This window comes from Arvicanthis niloticus, chromosome 29, assembly GCF_011762505.2.
Source record: "Arvicanthis niloticus isolate mArvNil1 chromosome 29, mArvNil1.pat.X, whole genome shotgun sequence".
NCBI classification, from domain to species: Eukaryota; Metazoa; Chordata; class Mammalia; order Rodentia; family Muridae; genus Arvicanthis; species Arvicanthis niloticus.
The window spans coordinates 8,027,220-8,043,176 of record NC_133437.1 but is presented as its reverse complement, the minus strand read 5'-3'; positions in this window follow the sequence as shown (position 1 = coordinate 8,043,176).

Genomic DNA, 15,957 nt, shown 5'->3' with positions numbered 1-15,957 from the left:
GGGTGCTCTAGTCCTTCTTAGGAGGAATAACAAAATACTTATGAGAGCAAATGTATTCTTAAATATTATAGAAGACTGTGTTTGACTGTACTGCTCAGGCTGGCCTGAAATTTCTAAGCTCAAAAAAATAATCTTTCTGCCTCAGGCCCCTGAATAACTGGGACTTTTGATTCACGCTACCAGGGTTGGCAGACTTCAGGGTTTTGAAAATATTATAGTAGTAAATTAGATTACAGATATATGTAAAAAAAATTAAGTACACCTGTACATCCTTTGAAATATCTTGTACAACTTGGAAGGATGTCTGGTTAAATTTGAATGGTAATTTTTTCAAAATATTAGGCTTGTTCTTTAACTTTCCTAAATCTGAAATAGAAATCCAAAGACTTCCCATGCAATCAAGTTGTTCGAGCTTTTTTTTTTTTTTAAATGTGTTAACAAACATAAAACAAACAGAGCTGTAGCATCTGTATCCTGAGTCAATAATCGTCCATCCTGCATCCTTGCCGGTTCCCTCTTTATAACTGATCACATCTGATATCATTATCAAAACCAGAAAAAGCTCATCACAAATTGCCATGAATGAGGTATTGCAATATTCCAGGTTCATGGAGTGTAACGACATCTTCAAAGTAACACAGGATTGCACGAAGTATTAAGACTCCGTTCTCATCTGCATTCACAAACATTCATAATAACATGTGTCCTCCTATGCCACTGCCAAAGGAGTTTTATTCTCGTAAGTTTTTTTTTCATAAATTTCATATTATATAAGTAAGTAAAAGTTGTTTGGGCGAAGAGGTGACTTTTATTTTGAAACTCAAAATATTTAATTAACTTTCATCATTTCTACGATTTTTCTACACAGAGATGTATGAGTTAAAATTGCCATTCTGATAGTTCGTGTGAGACCTAGTCAGCTCAGTCTGTGTGTGAAAATACAGCCGAGCTTAGGCAAAAGGAATAAATCAGCTTTGGCCTTTTATCGTAACCTGTTGATTAACTACTAGCAATCTATCATGCTCTGGGTCACATTACTACAGAGCATGAGCGCCGGCTCCCAGAATGCCCCTCTGAGAACCTCGAGTTCGTGGGAATGCACAGTAGAAGGGACCTCTGAACTCTTTCCCACAGTGAAATGGCAGCTGTGCTGTTCTGGCCTCAGCTGCCTCAGTGTTGACTCTGCTTAGGGCCGTGGTGCTTCCTTCACAGTACCCCAGGCCAGCTCCGGATGTTTTTTTTTTACTATGAATAATTATTGAAAGATATAACGTTTTCCTATCACACAGTTTGATCAAAACTCCAGCTTCTAATTACCGCAAGAACAAATCACAGCTGACGGATGAGGTGGGAGTGTTGCTGACTGGCTGCCAATGCTTTTTCCATGAGTCTTTAATTCCATTAAAAAAAAAAAAAAACAAACCAGATGAGACTCCATCTTACCAAAATGTTTCTCATATCAGAGTAACTGTAGTATGCTATAAAAAGAAAAACAAGAAATTTAAACATTTAAGGAAACGGTTGAATTACAGTCTTTTCCGAGCTCCTACTGCAGTGGTGAAAACATAGTTTGTTTCATCTGTAAAATGTGAATAATTTATATCTCATAACATTATTGTCAAATGCAAATGAAAGGCATGAGACAGTAGATTCTGAACTCTAGCTCTTTGTAATACATTCACTGGACCTTACTGGCATGATTCTTCAGTTTGGCCTTTGTTGAAGATTTTGCTTTACTTTACTTGCTTATTTTAAAAACATTAAAGGCTTACTTTCTTGTGTGCTAACTAAACCATTCAAAACTAGAAAATAAACCCTTTTTAGCTTATTTAATTCTTAAAGACCATAAGTAAATGAATGATTAATACTATCAAAAATTTCAAATTTACTTCATGTTCATTTTACTTTGCTCAGTGATATTTACTGATCAGACAAACTATTGTGTTGATGTTTTAAGTATTATTTGATTATTGGTATTGTAAATTTACAAAACCTCTAAGATATTTATATCTTCATGTGCTTCCTTGTTATATTGCAAAATGTGAAACTTTATTATAATAGTTAATAAATGTAAATGCCTACCTGCTCTAAATGTTGTCATTGGCATTGGGCACTCAATTATAAAAGTATAAAGTCTCTTTCTCTTAAAGCTTACATTTTAAAAGATGGACAGTAACTGCCATATGATTGATCCTAGATTTATAAGGGAAATAAAATAAAGTGATTGATAGAAACTGACACTGAAGAAGAAACAGGGTGAACTTTAGATGGACAGGGGCTTAGAGGGGTTGCTCACTACAAATGGTTCACACATCATATACAGAGAGGCCACAGGACTCCCAGAAGATGAGGTGATGCTGTCAGATGCATATGACGGCTGTGTGCTGGGGAAAAATCAACAAAGAAAAAGAAAAGCCAGGTGATGCAGTGGGTAAAAGGTAGTGGGGAGAAGTTAATTTTATCTCTGTGTTAAGGGAGAGCAATGCATAAGGGGGGGGGCTGTCATTAAAGAAAGTTAAACAGGAAAGGAACTACAGGAAAAAAGCATGGTTACTAATATGGTGACTTCTTAGGAGAGTCCAGGAGAGAAATGACAAAAGCATAGTCCAGGTGCAGCAATGGAGATAAATATGGTGTTCATATAAAAGCACTCTGTGCATGGGAAATAAATAAAACCTACTTCTGGGCTATTAGTACTGAGGAAAAGGCACAAGTTAGAAATGAAAAATGACATTTCTGAGACAGAGGAAGAAGAAAAACTACTTTTAAGAGAAGTTTACAGAAAATAAGATCAGAGGTTTTTTTTTAGAAGCTGTTGTTTTTATGGGGACCACTAGATACACACCGGGAAGCAATTAGACTTGTGAATCTTCATACTACCATGATGCTAAGATCCACAAAAATATTAATCAGATCAAAAATACCCTGGATTGATTTGAGATCCTGATGCAACATTCTTGCTCCCTGAAATACCCTGTTACAGTGTTCAATGTATCTGATAATTAATCTTTTTTAGAAAATTGCTAAGTAAAAGAATACCTGTGTCGGGGCAGGGAATGCCTGCTGGTTTCAGTTTCTAAAATGTACTTTGAGACACATTTGTCATTTACAAAGGCCTTGCTCGGAAATTTCAGAAGCAAAGTGTGGGCCATGGAGAAACTGGTCAAAGAACCAAGCATAGCAAGCATCTGGGTGAATCATTTGGTATTTATGTGAAAGGCAGCTCTATAGAAGGACTCAGGATGGATGAGTAGGGTGGAATGACCCAATATCAAGTGGCAGAGAAACTTCAGCAGTTTCCTCTGACACAGTTACATGTACAGCCAACTGTCCCACAAACTCATAAAATGTGGTGTCTCCATAATTTGTGCCCGACCTTGGTCTAAGCCTCCATAACCTCACGTTAACAAAACAACTAACGACCAGATATAGCTAGTGGAACTGATGTTGAACCTTTTCACTTGGTCTTTCAGAGCTTTTCTCTAATGAATACTTGGTTATCATAAAATACCAAACAGTATGTTGCTGAGGAGAAAAGACAGTATAGCCATGATGTCAATGAAGCCCACCTATCCAGACACATGGGTTTTGCAAATCCTGGCAGCTGGGTGGGGCATCCTTCAAATGTTTCTAGGATTGTTTCTTAAGATCTTTTAATACAAGTCAAGATCACTCTTCATACAAGTGAGCAATTGCTATACTCTTTCAATCCATAGCACCTTACAAGAGAGGTCTCTACTGTATGTGTCTATTGGGATGTTGGGGTGAGTGGCGTGGTAAGAAAATGGCGATGAGAAAAAGTCAGTATCAAAAGACATGTGATACTATGCTCCTACTAGATGCAGCCCAGCATCACAGCAATTGTGCTGTGGGACCCTGGTGACCCTGGGATTAGTGTTGTAATTTGGCATGAGGCTGCTGTAGCGTAGGGTAGCTGAGGGCTGCAGGCCTGCTGTAGAACCAAGACTTTTGGTCCTCCCATCTGAGCTGTGACACAGGGAGTGGGTTTTGGAGAGAGTTCCTACAGCACAAAGCCATCATGACTGGAGTTTGATGCTCTAACACAGACACATTCTCACTTCCCCAAATGTTTTCATAAAATGAGAATGTGCTGAGCAAGGGGGTTGTTGTCTTTGTTTCCTTCCTTTCATTTTCTTCTCTTGTGCGAGCACACCTCGTATGGTGTTTTGACTTAGAGAAAATGAAAAACAAAGACTAATTCTGAAACTGCTAATTGTGTAAAAGCATAGATTTTCAAAGAAAGTACAAGTTCTTTTATTAACACAGAAACATTTTTGAAGAAAAAGCACCAAGCATTGCTTTTCCTTAGAATTTTTCTTCCTAATAAAACATATATTTGGACAAGATTTATCAAAATATATCTATCAAACACCTTTGTCTTATCAAGTTTTCTTTTAAGTTTCTATAGAATTATAATTAGTATAACTTAAAATATGTAAGAATTTTCCTTTTAGACATTTTATTTTTGTTTTCATTAATAATACGTTCATATAATCATATCCTGAATAAATGTAGTTAATATTATTTATACATTAGTGTTATTAGCATAGCAATAAGATGTTCATTTATGTGAAAGACAAGAAGACAGAGTTGTAAAACCACATAGTGAAAATATTTGGTTCTAGTTAACTACTACCACAAATTCACTTTTAAGACTGAAACCTGAACTTTTCCTAAAATTGCCTCATCATATCCCATGGGTTTGGCAACTCATCTATGAAAATCTAAAATGACTCCTCCCCCAGATCAGACCCTGAGATAAAGAGAAAGTCATTTTAGTTAGAGATTCAGTATCTTTTTGATGGCACACCCTACTGCTCAGACTTTTGGTGCACACTGTGGGTGTCAACAGCTGGCACTGAAGAGGCATTTGCCCCAGAATGGTATCTATAGCCCACCGTACCAAGCTGAAGAAAGAAAAATATATGGGCCTAGTTGGCTTCTGACGTAATAACCCTACCTGTAGTGCCATTGTGACTTGGATCATTCAGTAGTCACTAGCGTGGCATTTCATGACCTGTCACACTTTCCTGTTATGAGCAGATATTCATGATTGTTGACCTCGTGCAATGGGTCCCGAGAGAAGTGTGTTTCTGAAGTGTTGTGAATGTGAAGCTGATCGCTTATCACCCGCCGTGGAGTGAGACAATGGCCTAAAGTAACCATAAACGTGGACTGCAGAGTCTGATGCAAAGTACATTTCAGAGCGCGCCTATTCGGCGGGAAGGATACTTATCAGAGGAATCAGTGTACAAAACACTTCCACCTTGTGCTTCCGATATCCAAGTGCATCTTCTGCTGTCTTAGTCCTTCAGGAAAGCACAGTCCTCTGTAAGTTGCAATTCCTCTCCAAGCAGTAAACTTACCATGTGGTCACACAGCCATTTACTTCAGCACAATTGTAGACCTATGTACAGTGGGACTCAGTCAGCAAAATCACTCTTCTGTCCATGGAGGCAAAAAGTCTGTAAGAATTTGAGCACTGCAGGGCTGTGAGAGAATAAAATTCCATTGCTCACCAATGCCTGCAACTAGGGAAAAGATGGTGCTTTCTTTCCTTTTCTTTCTTTTTTTTTATTTTTGTTGTTGTTTTTTGTTGTTGTTGTTGGTTTTTGTTCGTTTGTTTTTTTATTAGGTATTTTATTTACACTTCAGATGCCATCCCCTTTCCCCATTCCCCCCCCTTAGAAAACCCCTCTCCCATGCCCCCTTTTCTTTTTTGCATTTATACATTTTTTTTTAAATAATGTTAATCATAAGCTTTATAAGTTTGGAATTGTTCAATCAGAGGTGTAACCCACTGACCAACCTAGATATAACAACTATCTTTGACTGGTGGAGATACATGAATATCTGCCTCCCTGTCTCCCCCCTCTTTCTCTCTTTCTTTTCTTAAGACTAACAAGCTAAGTACATCAGTGTGTGCAAATGCTGAGGAAGGCCCCCTGACACTTGCTAACCGGAGTGATTCCTTTAGTAGACATAAAGTAGCATAAAACATTTCAGGACTAAAGAACAGTTTCAACAGCCTCAGCTTTTCATGGTCAAAACACACCCTCGTTCTCTCTCTTTCTTCACCTGCTCTACTCCAGCAAAGGGGGAGGTAAGTCACATTTGCACCCTCGGAACATGGCTTTGCACCTTGTTTTAAGCCATAATTGTACAGAGAGCAAACTTGGTCAAGTGGTTTAAAAACAAAGCTCCTCGAATCACCAGAAATATCAAACAGCAAATGAGCCAGTTTCAAGTGAAAGAAAACAGAGATCCGCCTGGGAGATATCTCAGCAGCTCAGCAGTGAGAAGCCCTTGCTGTTTTTCTGGAGGACCAGAGTGTCGTTGCCAGCAGCTACATAAAAGAGCTCCCAGTTACCTGTAACTCTAGCCTCACTGCCTATTGCCTTTTCTAGCTACCCCCAGGCAACTGAATGCACATCACATAAATAAAAAGGTATCTTCAGGTGAAAGCAGAGAAAACATCCAAATGGTCCAAGAAATATACATTTGTTTCACTACGCACAATATACCCAGTGAAATTCTTTAGCTCAAGAATTTTCTAGGCAATGCAGAAAGTCCAGTAAAAGGTAGACTTTTGCAAATACCCCCAAATCCAAAAGCACTTTTAAAAACAACTGTTTGAACTTTAAAGTGTATTCCAATATATAGGGTAAACTAAGTGAGGTTATGTACCTAGGCTAGCTGATGATAACCTCATATTAAAGCCTGTGGGTAGAAGTATGCATCTATGTTTGTGATGAAAACTCCAACTACTCTATGCTTAAAATACAAATAATGTATGTGGATGGAAATCATTGGTGTTTCAAAATGCAATTCTACACATAATAAGCATTTTAAAATATAATATTTCAGTATATGCTAATGATGTGTTGCCTGTTTCTAGGACTGATCCAAAATTTAAAAGTGAGATTTGGATATTGCAAAAAATTAAATGACCAATTAAAACTGACCTTAGCATGTGTTTAATTCCACAATTTCCCCTTGCAATCTCAATGACCATTGTAGTTTTTTTTTTTTTTTAACCCTCAATTGACAGAAAGTAAGTGAAATTGTCTCTCAGATGGAGACATCACCACTTTGAAGGGTTCCTAGACCCCACCCGGAATCTTACACCTAACCAATGATGATGGTTTACAGGAGATACCATGTCACACTTTCCAAGAGCTACAATATAACCTTCATGGGCCGGGGGAGGGTCCTGTTGGGGAAACTTGAGGATTATCAGCAGAGGTGGAAAAGACATATAATGTTTACATGGTATAATATTTATAGAGTGAGACTGAACCTGAGCACGATTTCCCTGCTCTACCACTTCCTCAAACAGGCCATTTCTGCAGAAGCCACGGGGTCTCTACGGCAGTCACAACACCCAGCTCCATCTTTTCCATGGGTTTCACAGCATACTTACAATAGAGCTGGACTCAGTTCTTCATGCTTTTTAGAACATGGCCCTAATCAGTTTTCTGTCTTCTTTTTCTATCACCCTCTTTTCTCCTCAATCCAGTAGACCTGACACATTCTGAGCCCTTCCATATCTCAGTACTGTTTACTCCTTTCTTCTGCCTAAAGTACTCTCCCAGGCTCTGTGGAGTTAACTCCTTTCAGAAATCTCCCATCCATGAACTGTGATTTCTTATGTGACCACACATTTTAAAGTGGTCTCACTGTCCTGCCTATACGTTCTATATTTGAAACCATTTACCACTGTTCTGAAATCATAATTCTTCTTCTACATTCCTATTTATTACTCATGAGAGTAAAGACTGTTTAGTCTTCATGACGACTGCTCCTGTATCAACTAACAATGTGTGATGTAAACAATGTGCTTGCATAAAGCATGTTACCCTCATGGAGTACTGATGCTGAGACGTCCTTGAATCTGTAATGCTACATGTAGTTGCCATCTGACTGTTAAATTACAGTCAATCATCTTGTAGCCTAAAGGGAAAATTCTTCACCCATTTCAATAGAAATGCCAAGTTTAAAAGGTGAAAGGTTAAGTGAAGAGGAAAACACAAGTCTGAAAGCACTTTAGGCCAATCCAATTCTTTAAAAAATTAACTGAAAAGAAAGGTTAAAGGTATTAAGATTTTTTTTCAATTAACAAATAGGGACCACAGAGATTAGTTAATTATTACCTTCACATTTTGAAGATATTTTTATCATGGAAATGTCAAGCCTTTATCTGTCCATGAATGGGCAAGGAAAGAAACAGATCTAAATTCATGCTAATGATATTAGAGTGAAGCAAAGACATGGTCAGCCAAGAGAGTAGGCCTCTGAATGGATTCGGAGGTAAATGCCACAGAATTCTGACAGAAATGTTTAAGTCATCAATGTTGAATATATGAAAAATCACTGGTATAAGAGGTGAGGAGAGTCAAAAGGCCAGACAGTCTGATTGGCTAATGGATGCTAAGGGTTAACATAATGGATACATTTGGATACAATGCAAATACATCAATACATTCTTGTTCTTTTGTAGTTCACCATATCCAACAGATACTCTGTATTTAAGCTTCCAAATAACTATCTGGTTTAATAAACAATGTCAAACTAGAAACTAAACATAACCCACTCTCATAGCTGATTTTTTCTCCCTCCTCTCTTACTTATTTTTTTAAAGCACCTGAAGAAAGAATAGTAATAAATAAATAAATAAATGTTCAGCCAAATTTATAGCCCATGGTAGCAGAAGAAATATTTTTGAAATTATTCTATGAGACTAAAAATACTGTTTTGTTTTTCTCGAGATAGGCTCTCACTGTGTTGCCAAAGCAGACCTTGAACTCACCATTCTCCTGCTTCTGGCAACCAATTAAAGAGCCACCGTGAACTTGTAACTAATAGCAGTTAATAACATTAATCGTGATATAGTTAATGTCAATTATCTGAGAGTCATTTTCCAGAAGGCATTCATGAGTAAAAAATGTCTCATAGCTAGTTGAAGAAACTGAGACAAAACAAAAGCAACAACAAGAAGGAAACATTTAAGTTGATATGGACAGGAACAAAAGCAAACCCAGAATACCCTCTGCTCCTGTACACAGACTGGACTGATCCTTTTCTTATAATGCACTGCTACTCTTTTTTATAATAAGCTAGAATAGACTGCAAACGGAAAAAAATTACCAAGGTCGAATTTTCATTTATGCAAGAGAATTAGTATGTTCCCAAGTCCCATGAGGAAATGATTATCTTTCTCCTCCCAACGATACTCTCCAGAAGCCATGTCCCATCTAATACCATCCAACCGCTAGCCAACAGCCAGTGAACAAGCATTTGAAAGTCAAACCATCAGATAATAATACTCAATGGGCTACCATGTGTGAGCACACAACAATGTGTGAACTTGAGGGATGGCCTTAGCATCCAGATCCAGATCTGTTTCTAGCATCCCTGACTAGGATCCAAATACACTGTCCAATCAGGAGAGAGTGGAGGAAGGACTATTTCCATAAATTCACTGAGAATAAAAGTGTTCTGTACGAAGACATGAGGTACCACTGTAGTTGGGCTTCTCAGGATAATAAACTTCTTAAAATATGTATAATATTTTCTTAACAATTTTTCTAATGTATATGCAAAGTGTGTAATTGTAACTTGAATAACAGGTTCAGTTAAAATGTTCTATGCAGTATTACTTACAATTTTAAAAATAAGTGAAGCCAAACAACAACTCCTTACATTAGTTAAGCTCACCATGGTATGTCTGTACAAGAGCATTAATATAGGGCTACAGGGCTGGCTTATCTGTTAAGAGCACTTACTTTTAAGGACACATACTCTAACAAAAAATTCTTGTTCAGTTCCCAGGATCCACAAGGTGGCTCATAGTCATCTACAACTCCAGTGCTAAAGTATGTGACTCCTTCTAACACACCCGGACACCAGTCATATACATCGTGTACACATACATATAGTCAAAAGACTCATACACAGAAAATAAAAAAAGAATAAGTTTTCCTAAATAAGTATTAGTACCAAGCCAGCGTGGTTAATGCCATTGAAAACATTCAATCTAAACTTTCCAGTCCTATGCTGATAGTCTCCGCTATGGAAGAGCATGGCAGAGGGAGGGCTGGGACCTAATGATTCCAGGCAACCTGGAAAACAAAACTAGACCTCAACTGCGTTATCAATTTATAGAATACTGGTCATACATGATTATACTTCCATTAGCAATGAGTAAGTATTTCTCTTTCCCTGCATCCTTATTGGCATCTACTGTCGTTTGTTTACTGATCTTAATTATTCTGACTGGGGTGGAATGAAATCTCAAAATACTTTCGATTTGCATTTCCCTGATGGCTAAAGATGTTGAAAATTATTTCAATATGATTTTCAGATATTTGTGCTTTATATTTTGCTACGTCTCTATTTAGCTAGACACCTAATCCCCACCACAACTAGGTTATTTTCTTGATGTTTAGTTTTCCCCGTTCCCTCTGATATGCCTTCATGTACAATAGACACAAATGTTACGGGAATAATCAACTGCTTTTAAAAAATTGAACTTAATGCCCACTCCCTGAGAGAAAAGCCATACTTGACACTGCTAACAAGACTAAGAACCTGAAAATAGATACGTCATGGGCCCTAATAATAAGCCTACTACTATTTTTCTGCTGAATGAACATTGCAACAAAATATTCATTTTGTTGATTCAGAGATGAGTTCATTGCTGAAACCTTACCGGACAAATAACTAACGCTGGGACCTACAACTGGACAGTGTACAGAGACTGAGAGACTTTGCAATACTCAGCCCAAACTGAGATGTTCTCATCACACTCCTTCCTTCAAGGCTCAGGGATCTATGCAGAAGAGGAGGCAGAAAAATTGGGCTCACTGCAAGGAGAAATTGTTTTCTGAACAGAGAAGGGTTGATGTACATATGGACTCACAGAGAATGTGTATACAAGATCTTCACAAAATCAACCCAGACAAATCCCAGCACAGAGCAAAGGATGTACGGACAAAGTCTCACCCTTAATCAAGACGCTATTTACAATTAATCTCAGGTGGGAGAGGAAAAATCGGTTTTCTTCAATGAAATGACAGTTAAAATATTAGGCTTCATGTTTAGGAGTAATTTGTCAACACAGAATGTATCCACGATTTAGTATGTGTGTTGTTATGGTTGGGTTTGGGATATATATATATATATATATATATATATATATATATATATATATATTAGAAGAGAGAAAAATCATAAATTTGGGTGTGTAGGGTGTCTGGCAAGGACCTTAGAAGAGTTGTGGGAAAGAAACAAATATGATCAAAATATAAATGAGCTTTGAAAACTACATTCATATTAAATGAAAAGTCAATAAGTATACCATATGCATATTATAGATCTATTTCTGCAAAGTAGTATGAAAGTAAATTTAAGCAAGCATTAAACAGGGAAAAACTTGGGAAACATCATAAATTAATTGAAAATAAAAATGATAAGAATCAAACATAAGAGGCATAAAATATTTAAGACCATGTAAATCTTGCATATATAAATTTATAGAAATATGACAGTGCAACAGCTGTAACATTGAGAGGAGTTAACAACTAGTGTCCAGGTAACTGACCACTTCTGAAAATCACTGAAAGAATGGATCCATACGTCAGTATTTTATTAAAGTAAATTTAAATTATATTAAAGACAGGCAAGAATGAAGAAAGCAAATCATTAAACCTCTTAAAAACCAGAAAAGCAGTAATAAAAGTGGTGGGGGGCAGCATAGTAAAATGGCTCAGTGGATAAAGTACTTACCACACATGGGTAAGTTTCTAAAACCCAAGCAGGCATGCATCCAGAGGTAGAAACTTCATAGCAATCTGGCTGGCTAGACTCACAGGAATTGGTGCAATCTGAGTTTAGCAAGATACTGTGCTTGCTGTTTAATCTCAACTGTCTACCTGATGAAGTCTAGAATCACCTGAGAGGCTTCTGGGTATGTCTATAGGAGAAAAACATTCTTATTAAGGAAACAAGGGTGGAAAGATCCTCCCACTGTGGGCAGCATCACTCCTCAGTATATATATATATATATATGTAGTGAACTAAGACTGAGCATTTGTTTTTTTCTGCATCTTGACAGTGGGTACCATGTGACCTGTTGCCTCTATCTTTTGCTGCTGTGGCTTCCAATACCCTTTAATGTTTAGCTGGGAACCAAAACAAATCTGTTGTTTCTTACGTTCTTTTTGCCAGAACAATTTGCCACACCAACAGGAAACGGAACTACAATGCCCTACATCAATATACAAAGTGGATCTCTGTCAGTCAAGGAAGGTACCAGGCATAAACTTCAATGAGTTTACACAAATAAGTTCATTAAGTACACAAACACACGCACACGAGAGAGAGAGAGAGAGAGAGAGAGAGAGAGAGAGAGAGAGACAGAGAGACAGAGAGACAGAGAGACAGAGAGAAGATACAGAGAGGCAGACCCCCCACATTCCTTCATGCACAAATATGTACATGAACATTAATACACATGGACAGAAAAAATACAGCATAAATTTTTATTAATTTGTACTCTTTTATTATTCATGAATAAAGATGCTCATGCTCACCAGCAACCAAGCAAATGGAAATAACAAGTACAAGAACTCATTTCTCTATTAGTCAAATTAAACTTTCTAGTTAAATTGGAAGATATTGTTGACTTGCAGTGTGATGGAAAGGACCTTGAAGTACAATTGGATTGCACATTTTTAAAGAACTTCTCAACCACTTGAATTTTTTGAGATTATAACATGATTATATTTCCTTTTTCCCTTTCCTTTCTCAAACCCTCAAATATACCTTTCCTTGTTTTATTCCGAATTCATGGCCTCTTTTTACTTTTTACACTAATTGTATCACAAAGGGGTGTGTGTGTATGTGTGTGTGTGTGTGTGTGTGTTATTTTGGGTTAGCCCAGTGAAATTTGTCCCTTGTAGTATGTAATCTTAAAAGAACCCATGCTAGTTCCAGCTAGGTGCTGGCATCAGGACTCACGCCCATCCCAAACTGCTAGCTTGGTGCCAAGCCAGAGCTCGTATATCGCTCCCTCACCAGCCTACCATCCCGCATTCAGCTCTGCAGATGCCATGGCCACCACATGGCTTCACCCTCTCATTTGCCCACCTGAATTGTCGCAAATGGAAAACACCAGACAATCTTAATTTTAAAATTAGCCAGAATGACACAATCTCTGGGCATGGAATCTATTGTCCTAAACTCATCATCTATCCTATGTTGGAAATTCTTCCAGTGGTGGAAGCTGGGTCTGACAATTCCCCAGCCTACATCCGACACATCCTCTCACTCCTGTCTCCTTTGAAAAGGCTGTCCATTCTCACTCCAATGTCTCTTCTTCCTCTCCCTGATCCGGAAAAAAAACAGCCTCCTTATGTTCGCCCAGCGATTGGCTTCCTTTCTTTATTAACCAATCAAATAATTAGTGGAAATCCCCCTACAGTCCCTTTTGTGTTGGAATTAGAGTTAGTATTGTTGTCTTTGTTCAGGTCTTAGTCCTGAAATCATATATGTGCATACAAGTAACATTATGTGAATTAAGCATATTATATTTATATACATAGGAACACACACATACACACACACACACACACACAACAATAATTAAAGAAAGTATGTTGCTAATTAAAAGAGAGATTGGAAGTAGTAAAGTCAAGAGGTAACATAACACAAATGTATTTTAATTTAAAAATTAAAATTTATTTTATTGTTTTAGTTATGTGTATGTTTATGAGTCTGTGGGTGTGTACATGCAATTTCACACATGCATGAAGTTTCTATGGAGTCCAGTAGACAGTGTCAGATATCCTAGAGCTGGAGTCAAAAGCTGTTGTGAACCACCTGATGTGGATACTAGGAACCAAATTCGTGAGCTCTGGGAGAACAGCAAGTGATCTTAACCACTGAGTCATATCTCCAGACTCTGGATTGTAAGCTAATATTCAAAATAATATTGTCTATTTACAGATGTAGCTTCAGGGTAAATAATAATAGGTAAAGATGCTTGTGGCAAACTTGACGAATGGAGTTCAATCCTAGATAGCCATGTACTGAAAGGAAAGAACCAAGTTATAAAGTATTCTCTGACCTCCATACCTGTACTATCATGTACAGGAATGCATGTACACACACTCACATATGCTCTCTCTTACACATACCTGTGCGCATACATAAAAATAAAATTATCAAAAAGGGATGACTGTGCTGCTAATAGTCAATAATTATGAGAATCTCAGTTAATAAATACGTACATAACGTCACTGCTACTGGTGAGTCTATACATTGATCAATATTGGACTAGTTAAGGAAATGCAGTATTAAACCTCATCCATCAAGTTTGTCACAAGCATCTTCACCTGTAGTTATCTGATTTACCCTTACACAACTACACGTGTGAACACACACACTCCAGGTCTATATGCAATCCCTGTGTTCTCTATTTATGTACATTTTGAACTGAAATATAAAACCCCAACCCAAGTATCTGCATTGTGTGAGAGAAGAAGAAAGCTGGCACCCACTGAGGGCATTGAACATGGTTTAACACTGTACAGGGTACTAGTCTTCTTTCTACTGTAAAGATATATGCAGTCCTCAGTGTCAGATAACTAAAGAACCTAACTTGTTCTACCAGAACATTTTTTTAATGAATACAGCATGTATTCCAGAGGGAAGAAGGATAAAACCAAGTAACTCTCTGAAATAGCTGGAGGCCTCCCAGACTTCCCGTAATTGGTAAATATGCCTTCAATAGCTTGTACTACTAGGGTACTAAGTCCTCTATCTTCTCAAACCTTTGCAACCCTATAAGTTCAAAACCTGAATCAGCAATTGCCAGAAATCTTGGAGGTGAGATGTTCTTGTCACAAATCATAATAATGAACTTATGAAAGACTGACATGCAGGTGTTTGTGAAAGTCACGACATATAATCCATTAAGAGAGATAAATCCTCTTTGCCCAAACTCCCACTGGTCAGAGCCATTCATCTATGCACTACAGAGAGAGACCTACAAGGTCTGGCTCAGTGACTGAGCTGAATTCTCACTAGAGTTGTTAGTCCCTATGGCTCTCTGGAAGAAACTTTGCCAAGGATTGTGGGCACTCATATAACCATAACTGGAATCCTGTCTTCCAATGTTTAAGGAAATAGAGCAAATGTAATTGTTCATACTGAACAAGGCTTCATGAATCCAACTGAACCACAACTCTAGGAAAACTGCCTATATGCAGAAACTGAAATAAATGGTTTCAAACCATAAAGAAGAGACTATACAGAAAACATGCTCTAAGTTTCTTAAGGAGGTAGAGTTAGTTCAAGATTTTTAGGGGATAAAAAGTGGCAGAAACTCACAGATAATGAAGACATTTGACAAAAGGCATGAACAAAGGCCAAACACACTCACAATGGGATGAAGATATGCTGTATTGAAAATGGTCACTTCACAATGTCAGGCCTTACGATTATCAACTTGATTTTTGCTAAACATGAATTCATAATCCTTTCTATGTCTGAGAAATCCAAGAAGCAACTTCTACTATATTAAAGATAAGACAAGGTAGAAACCTTACCACATGACTGGATGCAGAAACACAGAAACAAGCTCTCTCTAAGGCATCTACTCACTAAAGCAGAATTCATTTGGCACTCTGTTCAGGCTGCAGTTATGCATTCGTAAGTTGTATAGTTAATGTAAAATAAATTCCTGTCAATTACTTTCTACAACCAAATGTTATAGAACTGAGATGAAAATCTATGAACCCAAAACTTTAACTAAGAAAAAGAATCCATCTAAGTTTTTTTAAATTTTGACAACAAAATAAATAACCAAGTAACTGTGCAGAATTATCCAGTGTTGGCAAGAATACAGGAGACCTACTGCAGCTCTCAGTATCT